Here is a 12331-nt window from a genome sequence, read left to right as displayed (position 1 = left end):
AGGGAGGGCCCAGACTAAAGGTTTTAACCTTTCCTACATAGCAGGCCTAATCTGGCCAGGGTCACCTTGTGAGGAGATTTAAGCATGAACCAAGGGCTTCAGCAAAAAGACACATTTAGCTCTGATGATGCACATTGTGGAAGTTTTGTGTTTGAGTCTGGTGAGTGCAGGTTGGGTGGCCTCGCAATTTTCAGTGTTCAATGCACTGAGAGATCTCCCTTTGGTGCTGAACAAACCCACGTGAAGATTACTTGCACGCTATGGACCTGCTTTCCAGAAAATTGCAAATATGTACAAGCATTTTGCATGCACGTCCAGACTTCAGCACGTCTTCCCTTGTTTAGAAGCTGTAGCCCCATTGCTCCCTGTCTTTGAAAGCAGGTGAACTGACCCACCAAAGAGATAGCATTGAGTGGGCTGCGTCTTTGTTCTTAGGAGTGCCGGGATTGATGGGGACATGAGTCCCACTGTAGGGGAGCCCCTAAGCTGATGGGGCCAGTGATCATAGACTAAACAATGACAATTACGGAGTGACAGTTACAGAATGACTTGAACTCACTAGGAACTGAGAAAGGCCAGAGCTTGAGATGAAGCGCTGAGAAATAGATGAGCAAAATCTGGGAAGACTTTCTGGAGAAGGCGTGAAGCGATTCGATTCAGAGTGACCTAGGATGTAAGGAAGTCAGATGGAGGTGGTGAGATAGGTGGGTGCCCATGTGCACATGTACACATTGGAGAAAAACTGAACCCAGCCATGTTACCACAAAAGGCATGACACACCACACATCTGCCCTGATTTATAAGGCTCACCTTTGCGAACATCTGCTCTTTTTCTCTCCTGACAAAGGAAAACAATTTCAAACATAAATCCCAGAATGGCTTGGATGGATTTTTCCACCACCCCTCCCTCCACACTGCAGGGCCTGAGGGTGTCTGAAATGTGTTGTCTTGTGTTTATCACATCCAAGCAGAGCTCAGGGTGGCAGGCCTGACAGCTCGGTCATGTGGAGGTGATATAAAGGAGAGGTGGGGAGAGGGCCCCCAAGAGGAAGCCTGGCATTTGTCCTTCCAATGCAAAGTCATGCTATTTATTTACTTGTTTGTCTGTTTATTTGCTGTGTGGGGAGAGCTTGTTTACAACTCCCCAACTTGGCTGTGGGGGCAGGGAACGCACACTGGGGGGGAGAGAAGGGAGGCAGGAGGCCTGCTCACTTGGCATCCCCAAGAAGTCAAAGCCCCCCCCCCCCCAAGGAAGGTTGGGCCTTAGGGCCCAGCAGAGGGTGACCCAGTATTCCTTTCCCTGCCTCAGGACTGTTCTGTACCTTTAACTCTCCTGTGACTGGAACTCCATGCTACTGCAGACTCATAATGGAGCCTGGGGTCTTTAACTTAGGATGGGAACAACTTAACTCAAAAGGTTTGTGATTTTTTTTTTTAAATGAAACCAGACTTCTGTGGGAAACCTTCACCCTGTAGTGACAAGAAGGGATCCATTTCTTTCCCACATTCTGGAATATTCTGCAGAAGGGGGGAAGGGAGGCCTTCACTGTGAAAATCTGCCAGGAAATTGGAAAACCCTTTAATATCCTCTGAGAGTGGAACCTCAGCATAAAATCCACAGAGAAATATTTTCTTCATTTTGAACTTCACTACATGACTCTTGTAGTCCAAACCCCCCCCCCCCTTTTTTTTTTTGCCTTTGTAACATTCCAGGGAGTTGACAATGTCTTACTGAGTAGCTGACAACATTTGTATCTTTCGATCCTGTCCCCATCAGGGGGCTGGTGGTTTATTCAGCCTGGTTCTCATTTCTCCACTCCAAGGGCTAGGGGCGCATGGTGAAGAGGGCTGGGAGCAGCGTTCACCACACTGTGGAGCAGCCTCGCTGTTAGGGAGCCTACTTTCGGTAGCAGGGAGTCGGCCCTTAGGTCTCCAGGTTCCACACCTGTGGCTTCAACCAACTGCAGATCAAAACTGCATGCTACATAATTAGGCCCACGATGGTGGCGGCTGTGCTGAATATGTTCAGACTGTTTCATTGTCATCCACTCCCTAAACAATACAGTATAACAACTATTTACATTGCATTAGGCATTGTAAATGATCTAGGATGAATTAGAGTATACGGCAGCAAGTCTGTAGGTTATATGCAAATGTTATGTTGCTGAATATAAGGAGGGCTCTGGAACCGGTCCCCTGTGGGTACTGAGGACTAGTAGACACCTCTTTTCTTATTAGCATCGTGAAGCAGTTACCTCACAAGTCCTTTATTTAAAAAGTCCATCCTTTAATACTTATGGGAGAATAAGTATAGGAGGCAAGAGAGGCCAAGTAATGCCACGGTTAACAATAGCCCAAAAAGTTTTTTTCTTTTTAAAAAGATTTATTTATTTATGCACACAGAACTGGGGTACAGGCCAGAGGTGCTGGGGCAGTGAGAGGCTTCACCAGAGACAGAGTGGGGAGCAGGACAGGAAGGCCAATAAAATACACTGCTGAGGGGAGCAGTGGGCAGGTCCAGAGAGGTCTGCCACGCCATGTGGGCCACCTCTGGGACCCGGGATCGAACTTGCACTGAAGCTGCTGTGGCTAGTTTGCAGTGCTGTATGCTAACCCTTTGAGCCACCAGGGAAGGCCCTGGAAAACTTTAAAAAAAGAAAATCCAATTTATTTACTGTTAATTATGTTGATTGAGGCAATGTTGATTTACAATGCCACATATAAGTTCATACCTCTACAAATGTCTGCTGTCATACTGTTAAGGGGAAGGATGTCCTAAAGGAACTCTGCAATCTATGGACTCCACCCCCTACTCCAGCTTTCTGGACCCTACCCCCTACTCCAGTGGTTGGAAACTACAACTCCCAGCAGTACCAGGGAGAGAGCTGCGAAGACCCAAGGGCGGAGCTAGGAGGAATTCTGGGACATTTGGGGGATAAATAGGGCACAATTGCATCTCTTGCTCTCGCTCGGGAAGCAGCTCTCCTGACCTCGTGACTCAGTGTGTTCAGTCAGCCTAGCTGTAAGGTATTGCAGTTACTTTGTATTCCGCTCTCTTTCCATGGGTTGTTTCCTATTCCTTTCCCCTTTTGTAAATAAACCTGTTATTGACCCTTTTGTGTGTACTTGCAGTATAACTGAGTTGTGAGTGTGGGTGAGGCCCCACAGACAGGCGGTCCAGTCCCCTCTGGGATACCCTGTAACAATACCATTCCCACCATTAAAGCCCTCTTCTCCACTGTCATCACTGGATCCCCTCTGTTCTCAGCCACCCCCTGCAGCCTGCCGCCCCCCACCCCTCCAAGCCCGTTTGCTAATGGCCTCAGTTCTGCAGTCAGATTTTAAGGGTTTGTTTTGTTTTGGTCTGTCCCTTGAGCAATGGCCTGAAAGTCTTAAAGGCATAACACAGCTAATGTTTACCTCTGCAAAGTCAGCTGTGCGAGTCCATCAAGGGGCATTCAGTACCCTGGGCTGCCTTGTCTCACTCAGCGCCACCTTCTCACCACAAAGCCTTCTTAGACCCAGCCGGGGAAGAGGCAGTGAGTCAGCAGTACCATCTCTTCTGTGCTTTGCTCCAGAAGTGATGCACATCTCTTCTGCCACAGCCTCTTGGTCAGAAGTAGGCATGTGGTCTCCTCTCTCTGTAAGCAATTTGGGGAGTCTAGTAGAGCTCTAGAAAGGGCCGTTGAATGAGCACTGGTCTCTTTCAACCCTTCCCCTGCTCACTTTTTCAGCACTGTGATACCCACAGAGGACTGAGGCAGATTTCTCTAGGGCACTCAAAGGGTAGCCTTCCCTGGAATATCCCAAGTAATGTGGGTGGGAGCTGAAAGGACCCTCAAGAACATCGAGACAGATCCCTCCTCAGCCAAATTTGATAGATGGCTAAAGCGCAACTCAGGAACATACAGAACCAAGTCATGGTCACACAGTAAGTTGGAGGCAGGGCAGGCCCCTCCCTGGTGTCCAGGACCAACTACTTCAGCCTTCTTATCCCCACACCTTTTCATGGACTGGTCCAGCGTGCAGCTTGGGAGCTCACGTGGAGGACCTGGAAACTTGCTGGGACTGTACAGCTTGGGGTCTGAGGGCCCAGTCCTGGCTAGCCTTCACCGCCGGACTCCATTTATTCTGGGCATGATGGCCAATTAGTCAGCGAGCACCATTATACCGCCTTAACAACTGCTTTAGATGCAGCCGACACTGGCGTTGTTGCGATGGATGGCAGTGGTTGTCATTAGCAGAGAAATCCGGGAAGGACCAATGTGAGGCTTTTCTAGTCAGGCAAACCTCAGAATTGAAATAACTCTGCTAATTGTGCTTATTAACATGACTTCAGTTAGTAAATAAGGTCCCCATCTGTGAGTTTCTCTCCCTATTGTCTTTGGGGGCTGAGCATAAGAATGAAAACCACTAACCCTTAATTATGAGCTACCTGCTATGAGCCAGGCATGATGGCCTGGTGTGTATCAACACATTCCATGCTCATAATTTTGAGGAAACTGAGGTACTGGAGGCTGAGTTTCTTACCCGAAGTCCTGCAGCAGTAACAGGCCAAGCATTTTGACTTCTCTGCTCTTAACCACTGTGCTTTGAGAGCAAAGGCAGCTTTTTGTGTAAGCTTCCCCTCCTGGCCTCCTGAGATCCATGGGCCATGTGAACAGAATTCTGGGGGTCCGTGAACATAAATGCCAAAAAGTTACATCTCTCTTTCTTTTCTTTTTTATTTTTAAAAGATTTATTTACCTATGCATACAGAACTGGGGTACAGGCCAGAGGTGCAGGGGCAGTGAGAGGATTCACCAGAGACAGTGGGGAGCAGAACAGGCTGACTGATGAACACTTCTGAGAGGAGCAGCAGGCAGGTCAGGAGAGGTCTCCCGTGCCATGTGGGTCACCTCCAGGGCAGGCGGGGATCAAACTCATGCAGAAGTGGCTTAAGCTTCTTAGTACTATGCTTTAACCCACTGCGCCACCAGGGAGGGCCTACATCTTTATTTTTACCAACCTTTGAGTATTTATTAAGAATATGAGCAACAAACCACAGTAATATTAACAGTACTTGGAATTTGTCACCAAAAGAAACCATAGGCATTTTCACATCCTATTACAGTTGTTTTAATATCTTGAAAGACAATTTTTGTTCAGCACCACTTCCTGCCATTATATCTTGTCTTTTAATGCATTGATAGAGAGGCTCATATCTTATTGTAACACACATTTACTTTACAAAATCTTTTGATAGTAAATATTTTTCTATAATTGGTTTCCTTTGCAAGTCTATTTACCTTATGTTGTTAAAGGCAGGAGTTGATAGACTTCAGTAGGCTGCCAGAGGCAACCACAGTCTGAAGTTCACAAACCCTCTGAGAGAGCCTCTCTGAGCCTCACTCCCTCACCCCAGACCTGTTTCATCTGGCAGTGAGTGAATTATACTCGGGGATACCTGGGTACCTACCCTTGTTTTTTCCTCTGCATGAGGATGTGGCCTTTAAGAGTTGGGTGAACTCTTCCTCGTTTAGAGGGAGCCTCTAGCACTTCCTTGAATATGCTTGGCCCATTTCTGATCTGCTGTACCCCACTCCACCCCATCATGGGTTCCTTAGCTTTACTTAAGACAGTTTTGTGAAGGCTCACTGGTCCTCAGGCTGGATTACGTGAGCCTTCTTTGTGTTTCTCCAGGATGAGCAGCAGGATAGTTTTTTTTTTTTTTATTCCCTCCATCTCATTTGTTTTCCAACAAGCCCCTACCCCCGCAGTGTCACGATACTCTGGATATAAAGACTTTGGGACAGGAAAACCTGCTGGCCCAAGGAGGGTGATTGGAAAGGAAAGTACCCTAGGCATAGGGAAAGGTCTAGGCTTGCGCAGCAGGGTAGTTTTTATGGCATTAGATTGGCTTACAAAAGTGCTAACTATGATTGAGTCCTTGGGAGAGGGGGTTTGGGACACCAAGGGGCTGGCCATGGACCTGGTTCTGGGACACCGGGGTACCTACCCTTGTTTTTTCCTCTGCATGAGGATGTGGCCTTTTATTATTGGGTTTGTCTTAAAAAGAATTTAGAGTTCTGTGAATGCCCTAAAATGAGAGTGCAAAGGCTATCAGGCTGGTGTCTGGACAGTGCCAGGACTCCCATGAAAGGCAATGATATCGCTGAAATGGGAGAACCCTACCTTGTGGAAGTTTCTAGGGGCTATGATCCCAGGGACCCCAGGAACCGAGTCACAAAGAGAGCTGCTCTGGGCGGCAGTTCACGTTCCTCATAGAGTGTGGGACCGTTTCCTGCCAGCCCACAGCCCAGGGAGCTGCTGCAAATACTGCAGCCAGGTTGCATGGAAGAACACATTTAAAGGTAGTCACTGTTCTCTTAATGTATATATGAGGAAAATGAGTCACAGAGAGGCAATTCATTGCCTGTCTAAGATCGCACAGTGGTGTAGACAGGAGCAAACTTCCTGCATTCTGATTCCACAGTTGGAACTCTGAACACTTACTGCATTGTGTGAGAGGCACACGCTCCAAAGACCTTGTATAATTCAAAAATTGCATAATTTAAGACAAATCCTGACAAAGGTTGGTAGGTTTCTGTTTATCAGCTAAAATGGCATTGCTGTGTGGTGCATTTGCAAACATGGTTTACAATCACTGGTCCTGCCAGCTTCAACATTCTTCATGCTAAACAACTATTTGGGGGTACACATTCTTTCAAAATTTGCATATCAAGTAAGACTTTATTAATATCTTTATATCACAGTGTCAAATTCAAATAATGCAAAATCTCATAAAACAGGAGGACTCTATGCAGCTCAGCTTCTTCTACAGAGAGGCTGTGGGCGCTCCAGGGAAGACTTGTCTTTACTCATCTGTGCTCCCTGTGCCTAACACAGTGCCTGGCATAAATCAGGGCTGTTACATGAACAGTCTAATGCAAAGTAGTATAATTTGATTAGTTGTAATTTCCTTTTTGGAAGGGCTATTTTCTTTCTTTTTTCCCTAAGATTGGTTTACTTATGCATACAGAACTGGGGTACAGGCCAGAGATACAGGGGCAGTGAGAAGATTCATCAGAGACAGAGTGGGGAACAGAACAGGTAGATCAACAAAATACACTGCTGAGGAGAACAGCGGGCAAGATAGGAGAGGTCTGCTGAGCCATGTGGGTCACCTTCCTGGCTGGGGCTTGAACTTGTGCTGAAGTGGATGCTGATGTGGCTAGCTTGGCAGTGTTGGATTTAATCCATCCCCCTGGAGGGGCTATTTCCAAGGTAATATTTCCCAATAGTTTTGTTCATTGTGGATTTGTCACCGCCTCATTTCCTTCCTTCAGAAGGGAAAGAGAAGGAAGAGACATTGATAACTGATGATGTTAAAAGGCAGGACAGGAAAAGCCCTATGGTGAGTGAGTGAAAGGGCAGTGTGCTCTCTTAAGGAATGGGCATAGATGGTCAGGGCATGAGCCTGGCTTACGTATCAGTCAGAGAACATCACTGCAGCAACAGAAGACAGTTCTGGGTAATTTAACAAAAAGGGGATCCTATTTAAGTTTAAGAGGCCCCCCTCAATCCCAGTGAGGTGGGGAAGCCAGTCTTAGGGTCCGTGGTAACAGAGCGGTTTCTATGGGACAGGAAACTGGGAAGTGTACACAGAACTGCCTTCTGTAGGCCAGCCTGGTTAGGACATCTCCCTTGCCCCTAGTATGCACAGTGTTGGGGATTTCCTAAGAGGCAGATTGGGTGTTGAAGGGGAGGGGACGTGGGTGCTGGCATGCTAGTGTGTCCACCACTCGCATCCCGAATGATCAGGCTATCACAGATGAAGAAGGCATTGCAGCTGTGGCTTTGCTTCCAGTTGGTGACATGAACATGGCCAAAGAACTCTCTCCTGAGTACCCATCTTAGAGAGGGGCAGGAATCTGTTCACATTTTAAATGGCCTTCCAAACATCATCAGTCTTCATCATGATAGGCCAGAGGACCTCCAGCACACACTGACCGTGTCTTGTTCTCGTTCACCCTGATTCTTCTTTAACCCAGAGAATATAGGATAGCCTTGGGAAATTTATGGACACACTCTTGATCAACTCTAAGGGGTGGATGGAATTGTCATACCAGATGTGTGTGTGTGGGGGGGGTAGGCTGCTGAGATTATACCAAGAGTGACTTCTAACCGGGCCCAGCTTGGTGAGCAAGAATTGAGATGGTAGGAGGGCCCCAACAGGCAACAGAAGAGGGGAAGACATTCCAGAAATGTTTACTTAAGCCCTGGTTTGCTGTGGGAGAGGCGTGGGGGCCATTTATATATCTCTTTCTATGCTACCTGCAGTGACAATATGAGTCACAGATACCTTTTACTTCCAGGAGGCCAGGACCACTGTCTGCTGTCACCAATCCATTGGGCTTTATCCTGGGTGGGGACAGGTAAAGGGAAACCAGGATCGAATACCTACTATGGGCCACATCTTTATTTAGGTAGTCTCATTGAATTCAATATTTCTACCTGTCCCATCTGTTTCACAGGTGAGGAAACTGGACTTAGGCAGAGGAAGCCCCCCAGCTGAGACAGTGTAGAAGACAGGACAGGCATGTTCCTCAAGTAGTGTGTGGATTAGTCAAGGTTCCGAGGAAATGATATACCCACATATATTTAATATACAACAATATAGTCAATATTTATGTAGAAAATATAATTGGATATATTTATTGGAAGGAATTGACTCTTATAATTATGGAGGCTGAGAAGTCCTAAGATTTGCAGTCAGCAAGCTAGAGAACCAGGAGGCAATTGTCTATTTCCAGTTCAAGTAAAACTCTAAAACCCAGGAAAGCTAAGGGTGTGAGTTCCAGTCTGAAAACAATCAGGCTTAAGAGCCAAGAGAAGCCAATGTTTTGAGCCTGAAGATTATAAAAGTCCAATGTTTTATCTCAAGCAACCAGGCAGGAGGTGTTCCTCTTACCTAGTGTTCTTCAACTGATTGGATATGGCCCACCCATATCAAATGGGCAATGTCTTTTCTTGGTCTACCCCTTCAAATGTTAACTTCAACCAGAAACACCAATTGCAGACACACCCAGAATAATCCCTGACTAAGTATCTAAGAATTCAATCAAATTGACCCACAAAATTACCCATTATTTTATGGCTCCAGGGAAAGTTAGGAGAGGGGGTCTTAGAACCCATTTCATTCCCTTTCTAAAGAGAAGACTGGGGTGAGAGTGGTCCATGAGAGAGGAAGGGGACCAGTCATGCTCTCTACCCTTGCTGGAGGAACACACACATCCCCACAGATCCCAACTCTGCAGGTGGAAGCCAGGCAATCCTCCTTGGAGGTTAATTAGTTTTGTCTGATTAGGCACCCTGCTTGGGACTGAGTTCTTACAGCCAGAAATATCAGTCAAGACTTCTAGAGAGGAAGGAGTCAGCTGGGACCCATCATTTCTTATCCCTGGTCTGTACCAAGCCTGCAGTCCTTCTCTCCATCACGCTGACAATGTCATCACCCATGAGTGCTTGGTCTGACTGGTTTCTGAGACAGTGAAATTGGGACAGAGTGCTGGACCAACCACGCTGGTCTGTGATGTGGATTTAGTAGTGACTACGGAGCCAGGAGGGAGATGAAGCTTGAGTCCCTGACACTCAAGCACCACGTCATCCATGCCTCCCCACTGCCTCCACCCCATGAATGTTACAAATCCTGCAAACCTAATCCTGATTTATATAGCCCCTCCCTTGCTGTGAGATGTTATCATCATGCAACTGAGAGGACCCCTAACTGTTAAGGGGTATCCTGTAAAAGGGTTGGGCCATCTGTGTGCACAAAGGCAAAGAAAGCATACTCTTAGTGTGAAAGATTTTTAATTATTCTGAGAGTTTAAAGGTGAGCGTGCAAGAGAAAAGAAAGGATTCTAAATGATTGACTCCTGATCAAAGCCCAAAAATTACCCATCCCCTCATGGGCAAATGCCCAAACGGCTTATCCCAAAGTGGGGTAGCTGAAGCCCACAGTTCGCCACAAGTCTTAAGGTACCTCCTGATTGGGAACCACAAGAAAGGCATTAGGCAGGTTCCCAGATTGCAGGGATGGAAGGAAACACCCAAATTCAAAATAAATCATATAATCTACCATGAGCTCAATTTAACAACTACTATTGTCTCAGCCAAAACTCTAAAGTCCCAAGAGCAGTTGCTCTGACTCACCCACTGGTCTCTTCTACAAGAATCTTCAGGTGTCTCCCCTCCCTCCTTTGTTCAACCTCAATGTATATATCCACCTCACTTTTTCCCAGCTAGCCCCCATTCAGCATGGCATGCTGGGAATTGTAGTCCAAGATACCTGCATGCTTCTCCCCTGTTCACAGAGATGCAACTGTAAAGGTCTGGGGCAGTGGCTCAGACTCTTAGGGCAGTCTCTGGCTGTTGTTAGTGATAACTTAGTGATAACTTCACATGAGTGTGACCTCCTATATGGGGGGTCAGGGATGAAGAGGCAATAGGGGGGTTAATCTCCATGGAAACAGAATATGGGAGGTCTGTTGCCTTCTGGCTTTGTGACTTTCAAGTCAAACAATCTTGGGCCAGTGAAGATAGCAACCTCTGCAACTCAATGTTCCTTCTCTTTAAACAGGGACGTGACACGTCATAGATTGTGTGGGGATCAGAGAATGTGTGTGAAGCCCCTGTCTGAGGAGGGGCTCCTTGAGCAGTAGCTATACTTTTATGGCTGGTTTGAGCCCCAGAGACCTAGACTTTTGGGTGTGTCATTGCGATTGTGACCAGGGACAAGTCATTTAACTTTCCAGACCTCAGTTTCCTCACTTGTAAGATGGGGATGGAGCAGCGGAGGGGCAGAAAGCAGAACGCAGGCTGCCTCCCTCCAGTCAAGGGTGGGCTCTTTCAGAAAACCATAGCCACTTCTCTCTCTCTCTTCCCTGGAAGTCTGGGCATCCCTGATTAGGATGTTAATGGAGGGAGGGCGTGAGGAAGTGAGGGAGCTGTCGAGCAGGAGAAATACCCGGGGACTAGGGAGCCAGTGGCTAATTAAAGGCTCCATGTCAAAGAGGAATGCCAAGTAGGTAATTTCCATGCCATTTGAATAATGGGAAAAACGTTTACCATTTCTCAAGTTTACTTGTTGAGAAGAGAGAGGGGATAAAGAAAGGAGGGGAGAAGATTGTGGAAGGAAGGCCTCTGCATGCACTGAGGAGTTAGGGTGGCCTGTGGAGAGTAATTGCTCCAAGCAGAGTGAGAAACAAACAGGAGGGTTGGGAATTTCCCTGAAATCCAGGTTAGTGGGGAGGGTAGCCCACAGGAGTGGTGGTGATGGCAGATGGGCAGATTTAAGGAAGGCCTTCCTCACTTCACAGTTTATTTCCTTTGTCCCACTGGGTTGTCATGACAGGCCATGAGGTGATTAGGGAAGCGATGATGGGGATGGCTCCTGTTTTAGAGGTAAATAATGAAGTCCCAGAGAGCAAGCACGAATTGCTTAAGGCTACACTCTTACATTTGCTCATTCATGAATTCAAGAAAACAGCTGATTGGAGAATGACTTCATACCAGGCCCAGTGCCCTGTATGCTAAAGGTCTAGGGAGGAAGAAGACATGGCCCTGCCTGCTCTCAGAGAATGAAGACTGAGGGAAAGACTGCACATCGCTAAGCACCGGGACCAGAGGGACTCAGCCTGTTGTCGGAAACAGTTGCGGTCTTCCCAGAGGGGCTGACGCAGACTCAGTTTTCAAACAGAAATTTGTCAGGTGACTAAAGGGAGGAGCATATTCCAGACTGAGGGAACAGCATATGCAAAGGTGTGGAGTCCCAAGGTAGTTTTTCTTCATCAGGAAATGGTGAGAGGTCCAGTGTAAGAGGACAGTAGGGACAGTGGGGTGGGGTCGGGCAGGGGTGGGAGTTGTGACTGGAGGGTTTGGTGGGAGAGGCATGAGACTGAGGAGGCAGGCTCTGGACTGTAGGGGGTCCTAGAAAATGACTAACTTGGCGCTGGTGGAACACAAATTGTCCTGTGGCAGCAGCTACCACACTCTCTTTGCAGGAAGCCACCCCAGGAACTCTCTGAGGTCATGGAGGGGGTGTCCTTGAGCCTCACCTTGGGGTGGGTGGTCTCTGCTGCTTTGGTGTCTTCCTTCTTGTATCAGTTATGTATTGATGCATAACAAATTACCCCCAAACTCAGTGGCTTAATAAAACACCAAACACATATTATCTCCCACAGTTTTTCCGTGAGAAAACTAGTTCCAGGTTTCTCATGAAGTTATAGTCAAGACATTGGCCCAGGGTTGTAGTAATCTGAGGGTTGGACCAGGGCTGGAGGTCCACCCC

Source organism: Condylura cristata, unplaced genomic scaffold (assembly GCF_000260355.1).
Source record: "Condylura cristata isolate star-nosed mole 26May11 unplaced genomic scaffold, ConCri1.0 scaffold00017, whole genome shotgun sequence".
NCBI lineage: Eukaryota > Metazoa > Chordata > Mammalia > Eulipotyphla > Talpidae > Condylura > Condylura cristata.
This window is presented reverse-complemented; position numbering follows the sequence as displayed.